This window comes from Pelodiscus sinensis, chromosome 15 (assembly GCF_049634645.1).
Source record: "Pelodiscus sinensis isolate JC-2024 chromosome 15, ASM4963464v1, whole genome shotgun sequence".
Taxonomy (NCBI): domain Eukaryota; kingdom Metazoa; phylum Chordata; order Testudines; family Trionychidae; genus Pelodiscus; species Pelodiscus sinensis.
In genome coordinates, this window is record NC_134725.1 from 12,152,806 (window position 1) to 12,172,222 (window position 19,417).

The 19,417-nt window shown below is 41.9% G+C and overlaps 1 protein-coding gene across 2 annotated transcripts in view; it reads left to right on the forward strand.

The window, feature by feature from the left end:
• The window catches only part of MED13L (mediator complex subunit 13L), a 379,146-nt gene that overhangs the window by 84,386 nt on the left and 275,343 nt on the right, over positions 1-19,417 (forward strand). The gene's annotated exons all lie outside the window — the stretch shown is intronic.

A 19,417-nucleotide genomic window follows, 5' to 3' on the forward strand; every position in this document is an offset into this window, starting at 1 on the left:
TCAGATAATAAATAAGGATCTTAAAATAAAATGCAGAGATCCAACCAAATTCCAGGAACTATGCATTGGTCTGTTTTCCTTTCCACTCTAAATAAAGATCAAATTAGCATTTTTCTAAGGCATCTAAAATTGCCCACTCTATTAGAACAATCCATGAAATCAACAAATAAAAGATGACTGCAGAATCGTTTGAAAATTCTCAAATTTGTATCCTGTATTACTCTACCATACTGTCCAAATCAGCTGAGATAAAAATCAGTTCAGTAATATCCATTTGAAACATCACAGGTTCCTGTATTGTATGTTTTATTATTTCACTGTTTACTTGCTTTAATTATTGAGTTCTGACAGCCAACATACATGAAATGCACATGTTATCAAAAGGAGAGAAAAACTGAAATGAATAAAAAATATTACACTCATACCATACTCTGGTCTTAGTCCTGTAGGCGGATTGCTGCGCTTGTGAAAGCAGCATTGTGCAAGTATAGCAGTCTGCTCATATGCAATGTGTTGCAGGGAAGGGACCTTCAGAGGTCATCGAGTCCAGTCCTCTGCTCTCACAGTAGGTCCGAGCAATGCCTAGACCATCCCTGATAGATGTCTGTCTAACCTACTCTTAAATATCTCCAGTGATGGAAATTCCTCAACCTCCCTAGACAATTTATTCCAGTGTTTAACCACCCTGACAGTTAGGAAGTTTTTTCTACTGTCCAACCTAAACCTCCCTTGCTGCAATTTAAGCCCATTGCTTCTTGTCCTATCCTCAGAGGTCAAGGAGAACAATTTTTCTCCCTCCTCTTTGTAACACCCTTTTAGTTATTTCATAACTAAGCCTAACCTTTTTTTTTTTAAAAAGCATCTAATTCTGTTAGTGTGTTTACAGTAAATTACTGTACGTTACTATACATTAGCCATGTATCTGAAGAAGTGAGTCTTTGCCCACGAAAGCTTATGCTCCAATACATCTGTTAGTCAATAAGGTACCACAGGACTCCTTGTCGCTTTTACTATACATTTGCAAAGGGTCTTCTCAACTTTTTACAAAATAACTATTTTAACCTCCTTTAAAAAATCGGTTAGCATATTTATGTTAATATAATCTAATTACAAAATTGCTATATGTTACAGTGGTACCAAGAACATGCCTTGCAGTGGATTTTTGCTTTGTTTGGTGGTTTATCTGCAGTTTTATCTGCTTTAGAATCTATCTTCTAGTACTGTGGTTTTCAATCTTTTTCTTTTGTGTATCTGTTTTAAAAAAAAAAAGTCAAATGGAGACACAGACCTCCCTCATTGAAAACTAGTGTTTTATGGTAGTGACTTATTTCATGGACTCATTAGACATTGTTTGTGGAATTCCAGAGATCCATGGAGCAAAGTTGAAAATTATTCTTCTGGTAACTATGGGCATGGTGGGGTGCAATAATTTGTCACAAAACATTTGAGCTACATAGTAGAACTGGAAATAGAGAAAATTGATGTTTGATTTGTGGTAATATGGGAGGAGAAAGGTAAAATTACATCGTGGTCTTTTTGATGCTAAATGCAATATGCCTTAGAAAAGGTGCAGCAAATTATTGCTACTCTCAGCAATAGTAACTTGCTGTCAACAGATGGTGTGCAGCTGTTGTGGTGAATTATATGTCAGTTGATTTGTAAGGCTTCATGGAAAAGGGGGGAAATGCTTAGTGCATCCTCACATACATCTTCTATTGTAATTGCACATACATGTAAGGCAGTGGATTGCAAAAATCAGCTTTTTGGGGCCTTTGGTACGTACAGAACAAGAATGTTGTCTTTGGTTTGCACAACATGATTTTCAAAAGGTACATATGGAATGTTTACAGTGTCTCTTCCTTAGCTCCTACTGCCTTTATGTTAAAGAGCATCTTAGTTTTTAATTCATCCTGCTTTGCTGAAGGGACATACTAATTTAGAATCTGCTACCCACTGCAGGCTAGTTTTTTTGTTTTTGTTTTTGTTTTTTTTTTGTATAAAAAGGGACAGCAGAAAGGTATTGGATCAAGAAAAAGGATTCCTGAAAATTTAAAAGATGGATAGGTACAGTTCATGCAACTGGTATTTTGATCTAACTCATTTAGTTGTCCATAGATTGTGTGTGGTTTGTAACATTTTGAAGGGCATTTAATAATGTTGCTTGTCCTCAAATGCTGTAATACTCTTCTCCCTTTTTCTCTTATTTTAAGGGGTTGATTTTAGAAAATCTATGAATATAAAGATGAGTCTTAATTCATACAACTCTTCACTCTAAATATTTGACATTAGGTATTTATACACTTGATATTAGGTATTTCATTGTGCTAGGTGCTATGCCCGTGGTCCCCAACGTGGTGCCCGCGGGCGCCATGGCGCCCGCCGGGGGATTTCTGGGCGCCCGCTGGAACATCTGGGTTGGCCCCGCCCCCGGCGCGCGGCACACGCATGGTGCCGGCTCCAGGCCCGGGACGCATGGGCGGCCCCTCCCCTGGGCGCGCGGCACATGCGCAGGGCCGGCCCGGGGCGCGTGGGCAGCCCCAGCCCCGGCCCCAGGGCACATGTGCGGTGCCGGCCCAGGGCGCGTGGCTCGTGGGTGGCCCCGGGCGCGCGGCCCATGCGCGGTGCCGGCCTGGGGTGCGTTGCCGGCCCCTGCCCCGGGTGTGCGGCACATGCGCAGTGCCGCCCCTGGGCGCGCGGCTCATGGGTGGCCCTGCCCCCGGGCGCGCGGCTCGTGCGTGGCCCCGCCCCCGGGTGCCCGGCAGCCACGCAACGTTGGGGACCACTGTGCTATGCAAACGTTGAACTGTAAGGTAGTTCCTGTCCAAAAGAGTTTATAATCTAAATATGACTGAAGAGACCCCAGATAGATGTAGAGTACAAGGAGACAATGAGGCAGAATTGGTCAGCATAATGGGCAGAGGTGTCAGTGAATTTTGATGGTTTGTCAAGGTTTTTCTAGATATCGTAAAGAGAGTTAATTTTGCATAGCTTTATAAGGAGTTCTACAAAAATGTGAGGGCCAGGATGGAAGACAAAACAGTGCTTACCTGGAAATCTTAACAGTGATGTAAGCTGCCACAGTGGGCTAAGGAGAGGCAGGCATCGACATCTTATTAGTGAATGAGCTGTTAGTTCAATTCCCATCCTATCTCTCAAGGGCCTTGAAAGTGAAGACTGCTAAGTTATATTTGATACAATAGAAAAGGGGGAGCCAGTGCATATTGGCAAAGAGGGGATGACAAGGTTAAAGTAATAGCTAGGAAAATTATCTTTGGAGGCGCATTTTGAATGAGTATAAACTAGGGATGTAAAATATTGAGTAATTAACTAATTGCCTAGTCAATGCATTTTTCATTGGCTATTCAATTAGTTGATAGGGCACCTCTGCCTTTGTGGGCGAAAGAGATAGGGCACCTTTGCTTCAAAGGTGAAAGTGCCACACGGAGCCCAGGGTAAGCTGTGAACTTCCCTGCTGATCCAGGCTCCATGTGGTGCTGCCGCTTTGAAACATCGTGGGGAGCCCGGCGCCACGCGTTTCAAAGTGGCAGTGTTGCGTGGAACCTGGGATCAGCGGGGGACTCCAGGCTCCATGCAGCACTGCTGCTTTGAAATGCTGCAGGGAGCTGAGCATCAGGCTCCACGTGGCGTTTCAAAGCAGCAGTGCCGCAAGGAGCCCAGGGTCAGCAGGGGAGTCCCCAGCTGATCCCAGGCTGCACATGGTGTTTCAAAGCAGTGCTGCTGCTTTGAAGTACCCCTTCTTCCTATCCCCCCTTGCTGCCTCTTTCTGATAGAGGCAGTGGGGGGAAGGAGAAGGGAGGGAGCAACTAGTCGACTATCCTGTCAAATAACCAATAAGCATTTGCTTATCGGATAGTCGATTGGTTGACTAGTCGTTCACATCCTTATTATAAACAGGACAATTATACTATAATTATATAGCATGTAATTATAGCTATATCAATGCATAGGAAAGGCTGGCTTTATCTTAGAGACATTACGTAGAAAGAATCTACAAGACTTCAATATCTTGGACGCGAGAAACTAGAGAGAAATCAGAGTCAAAGATGATGGATGATATGCTGAAGGTTACGGACCTGAGTGACAGGCAGAGTGTGGTGATTTTGTTCACAGTGATCAGGAAAGTAGCTAATGGGGGCCTTGTAAGGGATGTTGGAGAGCTCTGTTTTTAGTATGTTGAGCTTGAGTTGAAGGCTAGATTTCCATGATGAAATGTCAGAGGGACAGGGACAATATTTGCATTTGGACAGAAAGTCTGGAGTAGAGAAGTAGATCTTAAGAGTCCTTTATATAGGGATGGTATATGTGTTTGTGGATGAGAATACCCAGAGATTCATGAAGAGCTGAGGAAGTATTGTTCAAGGTCAGCCATAAAAATGTTGGCATATTGTGGGGAGATGCGGATGCCCAAAGCAGTGCTGTTGTTTTGAAAGATATAAAATCTCCCCAAATTGGAAATGGTTGTGAGTGAAGACAAAGTCACGTGGCTCAACCACTGCTTGTGCTGTGGTATCATTGGGGATAGTGTTCCTCACAGCTAATAATTTATCATCATGTGGAATGTTAGTGTAAAGAGCTTCTAAATCCATGGTGGCCAGGATGGTGTTTTCATGAAGATTACTGATGCTCTGTAACTTCCTCAGAAAGTCAGTGGTGTCTTGAAGGTAGCTAGGAGTGCTGGTAGCATAGAGTCTGAAGAGAGAGTCCACATAACTGGATAATTCTGCTGTAAGGGTGCCAATGCCTGAGATGACCGAATGTCTGAGATTTCCAGGTCTTTGGATATTGGGTAGTAGATAGAATACTCCTTGTTGGGGATTTGCGAGAGGGAGTGTGTTTAGATAGATTTGGTCCTGAGTTGTAGTAGGGAGTTTCATGAGCAGATGGTGTCGTTTCCTTTGGTATTCCTGAGTGGGATCAGGAAAGAGGCCTGGTGTTGGAGTTGTCTGGCAGCCTCCTGTTAGGAATCTGTTCATGATAGGCGTTAGCATACCTGCTTGTTAAATAGTGGAAGATTAGAAGATAAGGGAGTGAATTCTCTATTATTCGGTGTTTTATTATCTTCCTGTTTTTTTTCTCTGAAAATATTCAAAAGATTGATTGGAAAGTTATCTCTGCCCAGATAAAGGTATCTGTTTCAAGTGTACATCATGTCCACAGTCTTGAATAAATTGACTGATCAAAGAGGAGCTCCAAAATCTCTAGCCAGAATATGCAGTTTGATACAGTAATAAATAATAGCAGTGTTAAATCATAATTAATTTAGAAATGAAAATAACAGTTAACCAGAACACTCCAGCCAATAATCATTCTAAGGGTACATCTAAACTACATGCCTCTGGTGACAGAGGCATGTAGATTAGGCTACCCGGCATAGGAAAACGAAGCGGCGATTTAAATAATCACCGCTTCATTTAAATTTCAGTGGCTGCCACGCTGAGCTGCTCAGCTGTTTGTCGGCTCAGCACAATAGTCTGGACGCTCTGCGGTCGACATCAAAGGCATTTGTTGACCTCCCAAGTAAACCTCATCCCAGGAGGCATACCAGAGAGGTTAACAAATGCCTTTGATGTCAACTGCAGACTACTGCGCTGAGCCGACAAACAGCTGATCGGCTCAGCGTGGCAGCCATGTAAATATTGTTTGTGATAACCCCATACAACCAGTATTTTACTAGAATGTTAGAGTGCACACAGTTGCTACAGCCCCCCCCCCAAAAAAAAATATGATGATATTGGTGTACAGGTCCTTTACACTAGTCATTTATTCCTGTAGAGAAAGAGGAATAAGATGTACTTGTATAAGACACTTTTATACTGATATGATTGCATCCTTTGTATTCTTTTAACCCAAAACAAAAGAATTGGATATGGAAATTCTAATAATAAATTTCCTTTTTCTTCTGCCTCATCCCAATTGTCTTTTTGGTGTATGTAAGATTTTACCAGTGGTACTGTTCCTGCTGCAAATCTAGTTCAGTTGATTTGAGTGAGAAATGTTTGTCTAGGATGTGGCATAAGGAAACATAGTGGTCTGTAATAAAGTAATGTCAAGGATCTTGCTCTTATGCACTTTGATTTACATTTTCTTGTGCTTTCGTACTTGATTTTTCCTGTACACTAAGAAATTTATATGTGTAAATACAGTTTCTTTCTTTGAGACTTGGGTTCAATATTTTAGAAGATGTAATTCTACTCTGTATACATATAAACTCAATGGGGGTTTATAATCTGCACCTAACATTCAACACATAATGCTGCTTTTTATTCCCAAGGCTTTGAATAGCAACCATTGTCAGATACGGTTGTGTGCGCTCATTAATATGTGAACCAAGTCTTTTGACTAGGAATTTCTCTGAATTGCTCTTGGTCTGAAAGGTTTGTGTTGTGGCTTTTCTGTTGATTTTGGAGGGGAGCCAGAAAAGAGGTGACCCACATTCTACTATGATCCTACACAGAGCATTGGTTTCTTCTCTAGTGTGGCTAGTGGGCAGCTTTGTTCATTCAGTACATGTCAGAAATTGGTCCAAGATATTTAGTACAAATAAAAGTAATCAACTTCAACAGATGCCCATGACTAGGAGGCAATACAGGAACAATCTACTATAAAGGTCTAAGAAGACCTTATGACAATATTTTTTTATTTTACATTCCAGTTTTATCAGATGGTTGGTTGATATAAACTTGTCTACTAGAATTCTGTACAGAAGAATGACAGTTACTCATTTTAGGTCTGCTGAATTTCTAGATCAGATTGAATAAGAGAGTTCTGCCTTACATTCTTTTTGGTTTTGTGTTTCTCTGGCTTTCAGATATCTTTAAAAGTGGACATCTATAGTGTGATGATTAAAAAACTTCTCAGAATAAACTCAGTTAAAATTTTATTTCACAAATATTTTAATAATTAATTATGTATTCACGCTCTTTTCCAGAAATTGATGTTTTGAAGCTCAGTGGATACAATCATTTCTTCTAAATAAATCTCATTGTCATTCTATAAAGCAGTGTTGAAAAGCCTTGTTTTGAAAAGGCAAACCCAATCCAGATCAGTTTTAGCCCAGATATTTCAAACATGATATGTGTTTGAGAGGAAAAAGTTCTGCAAATGCTTGCTAGAAAATATATTATCCTTCTATCAGTTGGTGCTGAGTTACATATGAACATGATTACATTGGGCTTTTGTGAAATCCAAACGTGCATAATTTAGTATAAATACACTCTTCGCATAACTGATGGTTTTTTTTTTATTTTAGAGGCTATGGATTTTTATTTAAAAACATTACTTATAGGGAGATGACAGAAAAAGTTTACCTATTTGCAGTTATCTACATGAGTATGGGTACTTACTTTGTTCTTTTTCTCTTCTTGAGTGTGTACTCCTGTCACGTTACCGAATTGGAGGGAAGCAGCCAGATCACTGCTGCACTCCTAGGTGGGGATGGTGGCCCCAGAACAGCCCCCCAACTGGTGACCTCTCCACACAGGCCACAAACCAGTCTCACAGAGCGCTTCAGCAGCCTGCCTGAAGCCTCACGAGCAAAACCCCTCCGACACCCCAGCAATAACCTTGCCCCAGATGGCCCCAGACCTCATACACAGGTGGGGGGTCCTAGCACCCAATCCCACCTACCCCGAACAAGTTCTGTCCGGTTCCAGGAAACCAGCCACAGATCTCTGGCCAATTTATCCTTTGGACCTTACCCACAAATCACGCTGGGCCAATCCTTTAGCATCTAACAACTAAAGGTTTATTAACACAAGAAAGAAAAGCATGAGAGTAAGGTTATTAAAGTACAGTACGTTACAGGCACCGAATCTCCCAGTTCTCGATGCAGGCTCTAGCAGAGATGTTGCAGCTGCTGGTTGAAAAGTTCTTATTGCACATCCTAAGATCAGGATGGGTCCACAGGTCTTTCGGGCCCTTCAATCCCTGCAATGTTTCCTCTGGGATGAAGTGCTGAGCTGAAGACAAAATGGCATCGACCACATGGCCTCTTTATACCTCTTTCCTGGCCTCTTCTTGTATGCAGCAGGTCACCTGGTCAGAAGCCAATCTCTGTGTTTCCTGCTGGCTGCTCTCAGGTGACAGCCCCCATTCTTTGGGTGTGTCTTTGGCCCATCAAGTGCCATTGTCCCACAGGGCTTGGCTAATCAGCCTGTCCATAGCAATGCTTAACCACATTCAGAGAAATATTCAGCTTCCACACAGATTACAGATTCCTATCTACACACACAGACATTATACACTCACATAAATAGCGTACATAAGATCAGCAAACAATAAGCTCCCATTCAATACCCCACATGGCTCCCTTTTATACCAATTTCTGGGGCCACCACCCCCACCTAGGGGTGCAGCCGCGATCTGGCTGCTTCCCTCCAATTCGGTAATGTGACAACTCCCTCTCCCCCTTGGTATCTTTTTTTAATATTAAAAGTGGAAAAAAACAGTATCTGGATTTAGACTGAAGATTTGAGGTTGTGTCCTAAGAGTTAAGTGTTAGGATTCTTTTCTTTGAGTATTATTAGGTTAATTAACTGAGTTTAAAAAAAAAGGATTCATCTGAATTTTCATTTGTATCTCATATTTTAAAACTAATTGCAAAAATAAGTAACTTAAATGAACTTAAGACAATTTGATTATCTTGCATACTCTGCAGAGTAAGCATAGAGGAAATATTTTGTCCTCCTCAAAGCACATGCCATTTATAGTGGGCAATAGGAGGAAGCAGAATAAATTGTGTTCTACCTCAGCATGGGGGCAAGCTGTGGGGAGGTAAACATAAGAACATAAGAATGGCCGTACTCAGTCAGACCAAAGGTCCATCTAGCCCAGTAGTCTGTCTGTTGACAGTGGCTAGCACCAGGTACCCCAGAGGGGGTGGACCGAAGACAATGATCAAGCAATTTGTCTTGTGCTATCCATCTCTAGCCTCTGACAAACAGAGGCCAGGGACACCATTTCTATCCCCTGGCTAATAACCTTTTATGGACCTAACCTCCATGAAATTATCTAGCTTCTTTTGCTTTGTAACTTTTTTAACTACTTAGTACAATATAAAAATAGGGAGTGGGGAGAATAAGGAAATGAAGGAACTATACCATGAAAGAAAACAAACAAACACTAACACAGAGGAAATTGTTGTCTAAGGGAACTCACATTTTTATATTTTTCAGAGTTGAATATTTCATTGTGGTTTGACAGATTGCTCACTTGTGGGCAATGATTGCTCCAGTCATTGCTTTTGCCAATATATTCCTTAGTAAAAATCTCTTTCAAGTATAAAAGTGAAAATTACAAATCCCAGAAGAGCAAGAAAAATAGTACTCAGTGAGAGGAGTGAGGGGCTGAAAACGTAAGAAGCCACTCCATAGATCCTTTGCAGTAGGGTGTGGAAAGACGTTCTGGGAAAAGTGCTTACTTGTGTGTTACATGTTTGCAACGTGTGCATACACAGTGAGCTTGATTCACTTTGCCCTCCTGATGGTCTAGTTAATGGCTTTGTTCAAGCCCAGGAAACAGTGTCAAATTTCCAGATGAATATAAATTCCTCACTCTCTCTCAGTAATTGGCCGGTGAAATTCCTTTGTAGAAGAGAATGTGTAGACATCTATACAAATGACACATCACAGGACCTAACCCTATAAGCCACAACAGCAGGGGCTCATACAATTTCATGTGCTCTAATACCAGGGGAGGAGGGATAATTTTTTAGGGAGGAGGTGTAGTGAGGCAGAGTGGCTGCCCACTGACCTGGGGAAAGAGTCCCTCCGTGAGCCCTCTTGGGCAAAGCCTTGCCCTACTTATTTGCCTGACCAGAAGTCAGGAGGCGTGGCTAGTACTATAAAAAGTAAGCCCAGTCACTCAGTCAGGACCCAACCACCAAAGGAACATGCCTGACCCCTCGCTGGGAGGCTGAGGACTGGCCTGGATCACCGTGCTTGCAGGAGGCTGAGGACGGGCCCAGATCACTGGGGCCCCCTGATGGATGGTGACTGGGAGGAAGGTCAACACTTGTCAGAGCTGTCGAGCCCCAGCACCCCAGAGGACCTGCTGGAAGTCCAGGTATGTGCAGAAAGGGAGAATGGAAGGTGGGCCTTTGTACCCCCTGCTACCCAATCTTTGGGCGGCAGTCTCTCCCCTCTGCCACTTCAGGCCAACAGCCTGTACTTGCCAGATCTCCACCAGAACAAGGAGACCCGATTGTTTACTTCACTGTGAACTTCTAACTGTATAAACTAACTGACTGTGTGTTTGCCACCCCACCCTGAACCAGGGCCTAGACCCCTACCTATATAAACTGGGACTGTTTGCATTGCTGCCCCACCTTGCACCAGGGCCCAGGTTTTTTACTGTCAGCTAACTGTCTCTTTGCTACCCCACCTGGGCCCACTCTAGCTAACTACATGTTTGCTGTCCCATCCTGACCCTTGGCCCTATGGAGTGTGGACTGTTGTGTCAGCTCGAGCCCCTAAATTAGAGATTGCTAGCCCTGAAGAGAGCAACTGTTGTATTTAGTCTCTGGTCTGATCACAGGCCTGAAACCCAGGACTACATGGACTCAATGGACTTAGGCAGAGTGGCTGCCCACTGACCCAGAGTGGGAGGATCCCCTCTGTGAGCCCTAATGAGTTATAGGGGGCCACTCCAAGATTTCGGTAAGTAGTCAAGGGCCAGTCTTCTCTGGAGGGGTTGCCGGGTCTGAGACAGCGAGTGGGGTGCAGAAGGGAGCTTGGGATAGAGGATTGCGGTGCAGGAGGGGCTCTGGGGTCTGAGAGGGAATTTGAGCGAAGGGGAGTAGGGATTTGGGCTGCAGGGTCCAGAAGGGTTTATTGGATGCAGGAGAGGATTCTGGCCTGGTGAAGGAGTGAAAGAGGAGGTGCAGGGTCTGGAAGGGAGTTATGACCTGGAGGAGTTAGGGAGAGGTGATATAGAGGTTTTGGGTGGTGACCTGGGTCAGTAGGGGCTGGTGAACTGGGGCAGGTAGTTGTGAGGAAGAAAAGAGGTGGGGTGCTGGAGGCAGGCTGTAGTTGGGAGGCATTTACCTAGGTGGCTCCCAGGTAGCAGCTCTGCAGTAAGCTGATACGGGCTCCATACTTCTCTGCTAGGTGAGCTGCTCTACCTGGCTCTGCTCCAGCATAGGGAGGAAGGAGGTTCGGTCTGCCCCTGCCTTCAGCAAAATTTCTCAGCTTTTATTGGCCAGAAGCTGGCCAATGAGAGCTGAGGGATTTTGCTGGGGACAAGGTCAGTGCACAAATTCTCCCATTTCTCACCAGCATGCAGAGCAATTAGCAGCCAGCTGTTTAAAACAGTGTGAACTGCTCTGTAGTAAGGGTGCCATTGAGGTGGTTGCAGGCTGGATCCAGTGGCTTTGACAGGCTGAATCCAGCCTCCTAGCCATCTCTTGCCTACCCCTGGGGAACATTTTAATCTGCCTAGGCACTCATTAATGGATTTAAAAGTAGTCATTCTTCTGCAGGGGAATGTCACCAGCCAACTACAGAGAGAGAGTACGGCATTAACATTCATCTGCAAATATGACACTGTTTGTTTTCCTGGGGCTTGAACAAAGACCTTAACTGGATGTCACATTATAAAGCCAATCTCCCCTGCATTTAACACATCATTTTTACATCAAAAGTTAAGTATGGGACACTTCTGATCCACTTAATTAGCCTCAGTATCACCAGTTCTACAATTGACAGGTATCCTTCCCCTCACTTTTTTTTCTTATAAATTCTCACTCCAGCTCATCTGATGAAATGGGTTTTGCCCATAAAAGCTCATGAAACCATTTATTTTTGTTAATCTCTAAGGTGCCACAGAACTACTCGTTTTTAACATTACAAAGTAACATGGCTACCCCTCTGATACTTGAATATATGTTATGTTCACAGTAAAATTAATGACCAAGTATTTTATCTACTAGAGTTGGATAATTTTATATATGCAATTATTTATATACACAAAATTGTTGTCATACTATTTTAAAATGAATATATTGTGCAAATAAAACAGTTCACACTACTGTGGCTCTTTCGGGTAATGTTGATTGCTAATTTGGCTTCTGAACCATGGAGGTCTGAGTATTATTAGTCTAGGTAACAGCCCACAACTCCTGCTGAGGTGGGAAATGGAGTTGGTTGCTGATTTTTGCAGATAAGTCAGGGTTGGCTGTGATGTGAGCAGGGTCAGAGATCCATAGAGGATGGGAAATTCAGCAGTCTATGAAGAATTGACCATATGAAAGCTATTATGTCTTGGCAAAAGCCCCTCAGGAGGTTTGCACTGTAAGAAAAATTTTCCCTACTTCCTCCATGGCACAGGATGTTTTACTTCACAGTCCCTGACTCTGGTGTATGTGTTGTGTTGTGTGTGTGTGTGTGTAATCAAAACAAATGAGCAATTGAAACATTTATTAAAGTATTGATAATTCTTTACATTTCCTTAATTCCTCACCCTCCCAACAGCTGTACAGACATTAACTAATTAATCACATGTGTGTGGACAGTCAAAATAAAAGCCTGACAGTGATACATGCCTGTGAAGCTGGGAGGTGGGAGAGATAAATTAAGTTGACTCTGAACTTGGGGTTAACTATATCTGATATAGATATATATGATTATATTCATTATTCATGGTTTGGTTAGTATATTTTCTCCCTGGATCAGTTTGTAAATCTATCACAAATATGATTTTCATGATTTACCTAATGTTAAAATGGGGGAGAGGGGGTTCAGTTTCACATTCTGACCCTTATTAGGTTTTTTTAATGGTCATATGGACCAGGTGTATGAAGCTTCTTGGGGTTTTTTTTGTAAGAACAGTTTGGACAGCATTTCCTTAAGGAAATATTAATATATATATATTTTTTAACAACAGGAAGTGCCTAGTCCTGCACTGTTGATGGAACTGATAGTATCAGTTTAAAGGGTCTTTAGTGTCTTCTTCCTCCAACTAACTTAATGTGAAATTTTGGAATTAAAATTACCTTAAGTAAATAAAGTCGGGAAACACTGGAATTTTGTGGCAGGAGGAAGATAAATGCTAATCTAAATTGGGCTGGTTGTGGTTTATTGCACTCTTTTAAACTGAAGACAAGTGAAATTACCCTGGCCACAAACTAGTATTTAATTTCACATTTGCCCATATTTCAAAGCCACCACGAAACTTGATACAAATCAGCTTTTTATATAGGAGCAAGGCAACAAATGGAATAGCAAGTTTATTGAAGGCCATAATTAAGGTGATTTGGCAGGAACATGTGGGTAACTGTGCATAATAATTACAGAGTGTTTTGAGTTCTAGTCAAGACTATTCATTTCACACTTAAAAGCACCCAAAACTCACTACATTTATTCAGAAATGAAGTGAAAAGGTAAATAAAATAAATTGCAATCATATTAGTGTGATGTTTGCTGTGACTCCAGGCTGTGATGATAACGACATGTTTTGATAAGCTTTGAAAATGAAGGACATGACTCTTTTTTTTAAGATGCCAGGTGTGCTTTGTAATTTTTAAGATTTTAAAATAAAGCTTGAAAAACATACCTTGAAGCATGATGAAGATAGTTCAGATGATTGCTAGAAGTGTATATGTGCTGTAGTGTTTACTAAGAGTAATAACAGAGCCTATTTACCTGACACCATATGGCCAAAAGCATGCAGTCAGCTTTTTAAATGGGACAAAGAGATTAAGTCTTAATCAAACATGCACTAATCATCAGAGCCGTGGTAGTTCTTTGTATTATTTTACATGGCTTCTCTGAAATAAAGAAGAGGATGTGGCACATTTATAATGCTTTCCCTTTGAGAAGCTGCTAATGTGAAGTTAAAGATGTAATTAAATGGCCAAAGAAGCTGTTGTTATGGAATTAAATATGGGGATGCTGCCCACTTGGTCTATAAATGGTGCACAGACACAGCATCACCTCGGTTGATTGTTTCCACAAAGACACATACATGTTTCTATTCTCTATCACTGTGAAATCTTCCTAAAATGTTTCATGCTTTTTAATCTGAAACTTAGTAACATGCAATATAACATTTAAAATTAAAAATTAGCTTAAAAGAAATGCTTAAGAAAGAGATATTGTAAACGCAGACCTGATATTTAGTTGCTATTGCAGTAATTACAGTGTACATTTCCATTGTTTTCCTTTAAGTATGTGTGTATGTGTATTCCACTGTAGGTATGTCTCATGCACATGAATAAAGAGTTCATGATGGCATCCGGTACGTACCTGGTGCTTTCTCGTGTTTTCTCATGCTCCAATGCAAGGGCATAAAGGGCAAAGAGTCTATAAGCCTCCCTTAGTTCCTTCTGAGGCAGATCTTGGTGAGTGTCAATCCTGTACTCCTACTGAGTTTCAAACTCATCCTTTTCCAAATTATTTGCAGAAAATCTATTTTATCATCCATATTTTATTATACTTTTTGGGGATTTTTTCCCCCCACTACAGGGTAGCTCGCTACTTAAATGAAATTGGGCCTGATCTCTGATTCAGTCAAGGTTGGTGCTAGTTTGGTGCCATAATGGAGGCAGGGTTTCTTGGGTTATAAATGAGAGAGAACCTAAATACAAGTGACGTCTTGGGAGAGAGAGAGAGAGAGGAGTTCAAAGTTGAGAGCCTAGAGTCCTGAAAGGAAGAGAGAGGAAGATAGTCAAAGGATGACCTTCCCTGTATCCCATGCCAAAAAAAATACAGGCAGAGAGATGCTTACAGGCTCTCTGAGCAAGGGAAGTGGAGCCATACCTGACAAGAAACGAGGGAGAAGGCTCTCAGTTCAGAAGGAGTAAGGTGAGGATGCTTCAGGAAGATGCTGCCTTCTTAGATTCCTCTCCTCCCATAAATGATTTCCTTGTCCAATGTTCTCTCAATTAGCCGTGCTTTGCACCCTGAACCTACTGCTGAGAGTTAAAACTCTGTCTGACCTGCAACAGACTCATCCCCCTAATTGACTGGCACAGTCAATGCTTATTTGGTCTGGGGAAAGCCATGTTGTATCTAATAAATGTACTGCATGTGATTCTTCAAGAACTCTCAAATTGAGGGACATGTTCCTGAAACTGCATCTACTCAATACCACCTCAAATCTGGAGGAAGCTTTCTCCTCCAGAAAACATAAAGGGCATTGTCAGCAGTTGCTTCATCATGTAGACACCGCACCTTAGGTTTGAGTTCTGTTTCTTTCTGTTTCTTTGTTTGAAAGTTCAAGATATCTCATCCCAAAGAATATTGAAATAGATTACACAATGCATCCCTTTGTTTTACCAGCTAGCTGGTGAACTTTCAACCTGAACTTCAAGCTAAGCAACTTCCTTTACCTTCTTCAGGAATGTTCCAGTATCTGAAATCGGCAAGGCAGCAATATGGAGTAATTCATAGAACTTTGTTAAACATCCTGCCTTGAAATTAGTTGCTAAGTCCAGTTGGGAGAGCAATATTGCAATCATTGTTCAGTTAATGTGGCTGGCAGTCTTCACCACCATCATCTTCAGGGGGTACTGCTTGCCAGTCACCAACATAATTGAAGAAGAAAGAATGGCTTCTTAACCTGCAGTTACTTGGTTCTTCAAGATAATGTCAGTTTGGAGCCAATAGTCTGTCCTCCATTCTTGTTTTTTGGAGTTCTCAGCTACCAAGGACTTGAGATTGCAAGGGAACTGAGGGAGGGTTATGGTTGCTCTGTCCTTCGAAGAATCACAGTTACGCTAGAGTAACTAACTGTTTTTTTTCCTGCTGTACCTCCATAGGGTATTCTTGTTGTCTTGTAACAAGAGAGAATGAAAAACAGCTGCAGGCTGACATCTGTCATTTCAATGTAACATTCTAGGTTTATAGTTGGATATAAATATTTTAAAAGATAAAAGAGTCTACTGAGTGTTGTTCAGATGAGCCTTTCTGACCACTCCTCCCACTTGTAGGAGCATGGATTATATAAAAGCTTGACATCTTGTCAATATAGATATTGCTTCTCATTTGCAAATGCTTCTCTCATGGATGTACTCTCTTGAGGATTCCTGGTTCTTTGCACTTTGAGTCTGTTCTCAAGGGGAAAAATAATTTAGGATTGCTTTGTATATATTTTTTGCCCTTGGAACAATTATTTATTTTTATCCACATTTAACCCAAATGACATCTGCTTCCATGCACAGTTCCTAGCATAATTTGCAACTTTTTCTCTTCAACTTTCAAAGTATAACTTCCTACTGATAGGCCCAGCTCAGCAAAAAAGTAAGCATGTGAGTAATTCCATCCCTGTATAGCGTTAAGCACATGTTTAAAATCAAGTACCTGTTTTAGTGCTATGCAGCAGGGGCTCCCAAACCTTTTGACACAGGGACCAGTAAATCCATTCACGAGCTTTTGGAGGACTGGTAACATTCATTTGCATATTTGCATATTCATTAAGCAAATGATGAATATTCAAATCCGTTGTTTCTGGTCCTCCCAAAGCCCCCAGTGCCAGCTTTAGCAAAGCTTTTGATACGGTCACCCACAATATTCTTGCTAGCAAGTTAGGGGAATATGGATTGGATAAATGGACTGTAAGATGGATAGAAAGCTGGCTAGACCAGGGTTTCCCAAACTTTTTACTTTAGTTGGAACCCATTTTTTTTTCAGTACTGTTTTTTGCAGCCCAAAAATATAAGCACGTATAAAAAAAAGAATTAAAAATGAATAAATTTTCAGTGTTTCACCTAGCTGCATCCTCTGCCAAGCCTGGGCCAGGGTTTGGGGGACCTGGTGCCACATGGGCATTCCAAGAGGCGGGAGCAGGAGCAGATTGGGGGTAGAGTATCTGGCTAGGAGGGAGGGTGCAAGGAGGGGTAGGGTTGCCAGGTGTCCAGTTTTGTACTGGACAGTCTGGTATTTGAGGGTTCTGTCATGGAAACAAATTGAGAAAATACCGGACATAAAAAATGTCCGATATTTTCTAATTAGGTAAGTTTTATTATTATTAGGTGTATCAGTCCGTGCCTGCGAACTGCCTAGCTGGTAGATGTGCTCATGCTGCGTGAGTGTGTCTACCAGCCAGGCAGTTCACAACTACTCGGGGGGAAGGGGGAAGGAATGGAATCCCCCAGGCTGGACTCACTTGTGTGGCCGGGTCTGCATGTGCCTGGGTCAGTCCTGCTTCCCGCCGGCTGATTCTCTCTCCCCTCCCTTCCCCCCCGCTTCTCCTCCTGATCTCCCCCTGCTAGTCCTGCTGTCCCCTTCTAGCCCTGCTTCCCACTGCCCGCCCGCCCCAATCTCTGCTGGACAGCCCCACTGCCCCAACCCTGCTTCCGCCAGCCACCCGCCCCCCCATCTCCGCCGGACAGCACCGCTGCCCTCAACCTTGCTTCCCAGCAGCCAGTTCCCCCCACCACACACCTCCCAGCCCGCCCCCCCCCTTACACCCTGCTCCCCTCCCAACAGCCACGCTGAGGCCTGGTATTTTTTCCCATAGTTTGGGAAACGGTGCTATGCTGGATAGGTATGGCATTACTCTAGCAAAATGCTTTGATCATTTGTGCTGAAAATTTCATAATTGCCTCTACCATAGCACAGACAATATTTAGTTATAGTTGCTTTTAGGTTTCTAAAACACACTATGGTGTTTTTCTTAGCAGCCTTTGAAAATGGAGGTGAATAGGATTAAATTCAGAGTCCAGTAAAATAACATTTATAGTCTTTTTTCCCTAGTATGTTTTAATAATCATTTGTAATGTGAGGTAGAGATCATTATTAGCAGACATGGTGATATTGACGAGGGAAGTTAATGGTTAACCAGTTAACCAGTAAGTATTACCCTTATTTATTTGTTATGGTTATGATTAACTGGTGGAAGTTGGACCAGCCCCTTGCCCACCAAGGGCAGGACACTGCTATAGGCCAGTGGGGCCCACAATGGAAAGGGGTGCTCAAGCCTGGCTGAAGCATTCATCCTGTGTCAGAGAGAATGTCTAGTTTGGCCAATATACATGGCAGAAGGACATTGCTGGCACTTGATGGCATAGATCATAATGGAAGATGTGCAGTTGTACGAGCCTCTGATGTGGTGGTTTATATGGTTAGGTTCTATGATGATGTAGCTTGTATAGATTTGTGGACAGAGTTGGCACTGGAATTTATTGCAGGGATGGGTTCCTGGGTGAGATTGATGGAGGTGTGTTTGCTGGAAATAATTTGTTTCAGGTTAGAAGGTTGTCTGTAGACAAGGATTGGCCTATCCCCAAGGCCTGTGAGTGTGAGGGGTCATTTCCCAGGATAGGTTGTAGATTGTTAATGATGCACGGGAGGATTTAAGTTGAGGGCTACAGGTGGTGACTAGAGGTGTTCTGTTGTTTTTTTTTTTTTTTTGGTTGGGCCTGTCTTGAAGAAGCTGATTCCTGGAGATTAATGGACACAAATCAGATATTCAAATGGTAACACACAGGAAACCTGTTGGGGAACATTTTAACTTGTCTGGGCACTCACTTGGATCTGAAAGTGACTATCTTCTTACAAAGCAATTTCAGAAACCAGCTACAGATAGAAATTGTGGAACTTGCCTTCATATATAGATTAAATACATTTAACCAAGGATTGAACAAAGACATGAACTGGATGGGCTATATTATATTCAGTGTCTAAATGACATCAAAAGCTCTAACAGCTCATATGCTTAGTCTCATTTAGCATGTATGCTTTAATTGACAAGGTGTTTTTTTTCCTCCTCTCCCCCCATCTACCCTCTTTTTCTGTTCTTTATTTGTACCTCTGGACCCCTTACTCCATTCATCTGAAGAAGTGGGTTGTGCCCTCGTAATCTCATGATACTATCCACATTTTTAGTTAGTCTCTAAGGTGCTGCAAGACCATTCGTTGTTTAAGATTTTTAAAATGTTTACTATACTATTTCTCACACTTTTTCTTCATAAAAAGGGTTAAGTACATAATATTGGCATTTCCTTAAGAGAGCATTTATTTATTCTGTGGCTTCCCAACCTGAAAGTGGTTGCAACGAATAATATATCTCTTCAAATCGTATAAATCTTTCGCCTTTTACTAATACATACCCCAGTGTGTTACCAGAAATACTGCAACATTTCCCTCTACTTACCTGAGTAAATACTATGATATATCAAATAGCACAGGATTGTAATTGCAGGTAATATTGACTTTTTAATGGTAACTTCTGTGACATTAATACCCTCTGTTTATGGTATTATATACAGTTGTAGTAGCAATGATTATGATGTTGTACTCAAGGAGTGTGACTTCTGGAGCAGATGAAAAAATAAGAGTAAAGGATCTCAAATCGTATTTTTTGTTAGTACTTTTAAAATATTTTTAAAAGGGAATCAAAGAGAAATAAAGAGAATATGGACTGCAGACAACATTGTTTCTAAACGTAACATTCTTCCTAA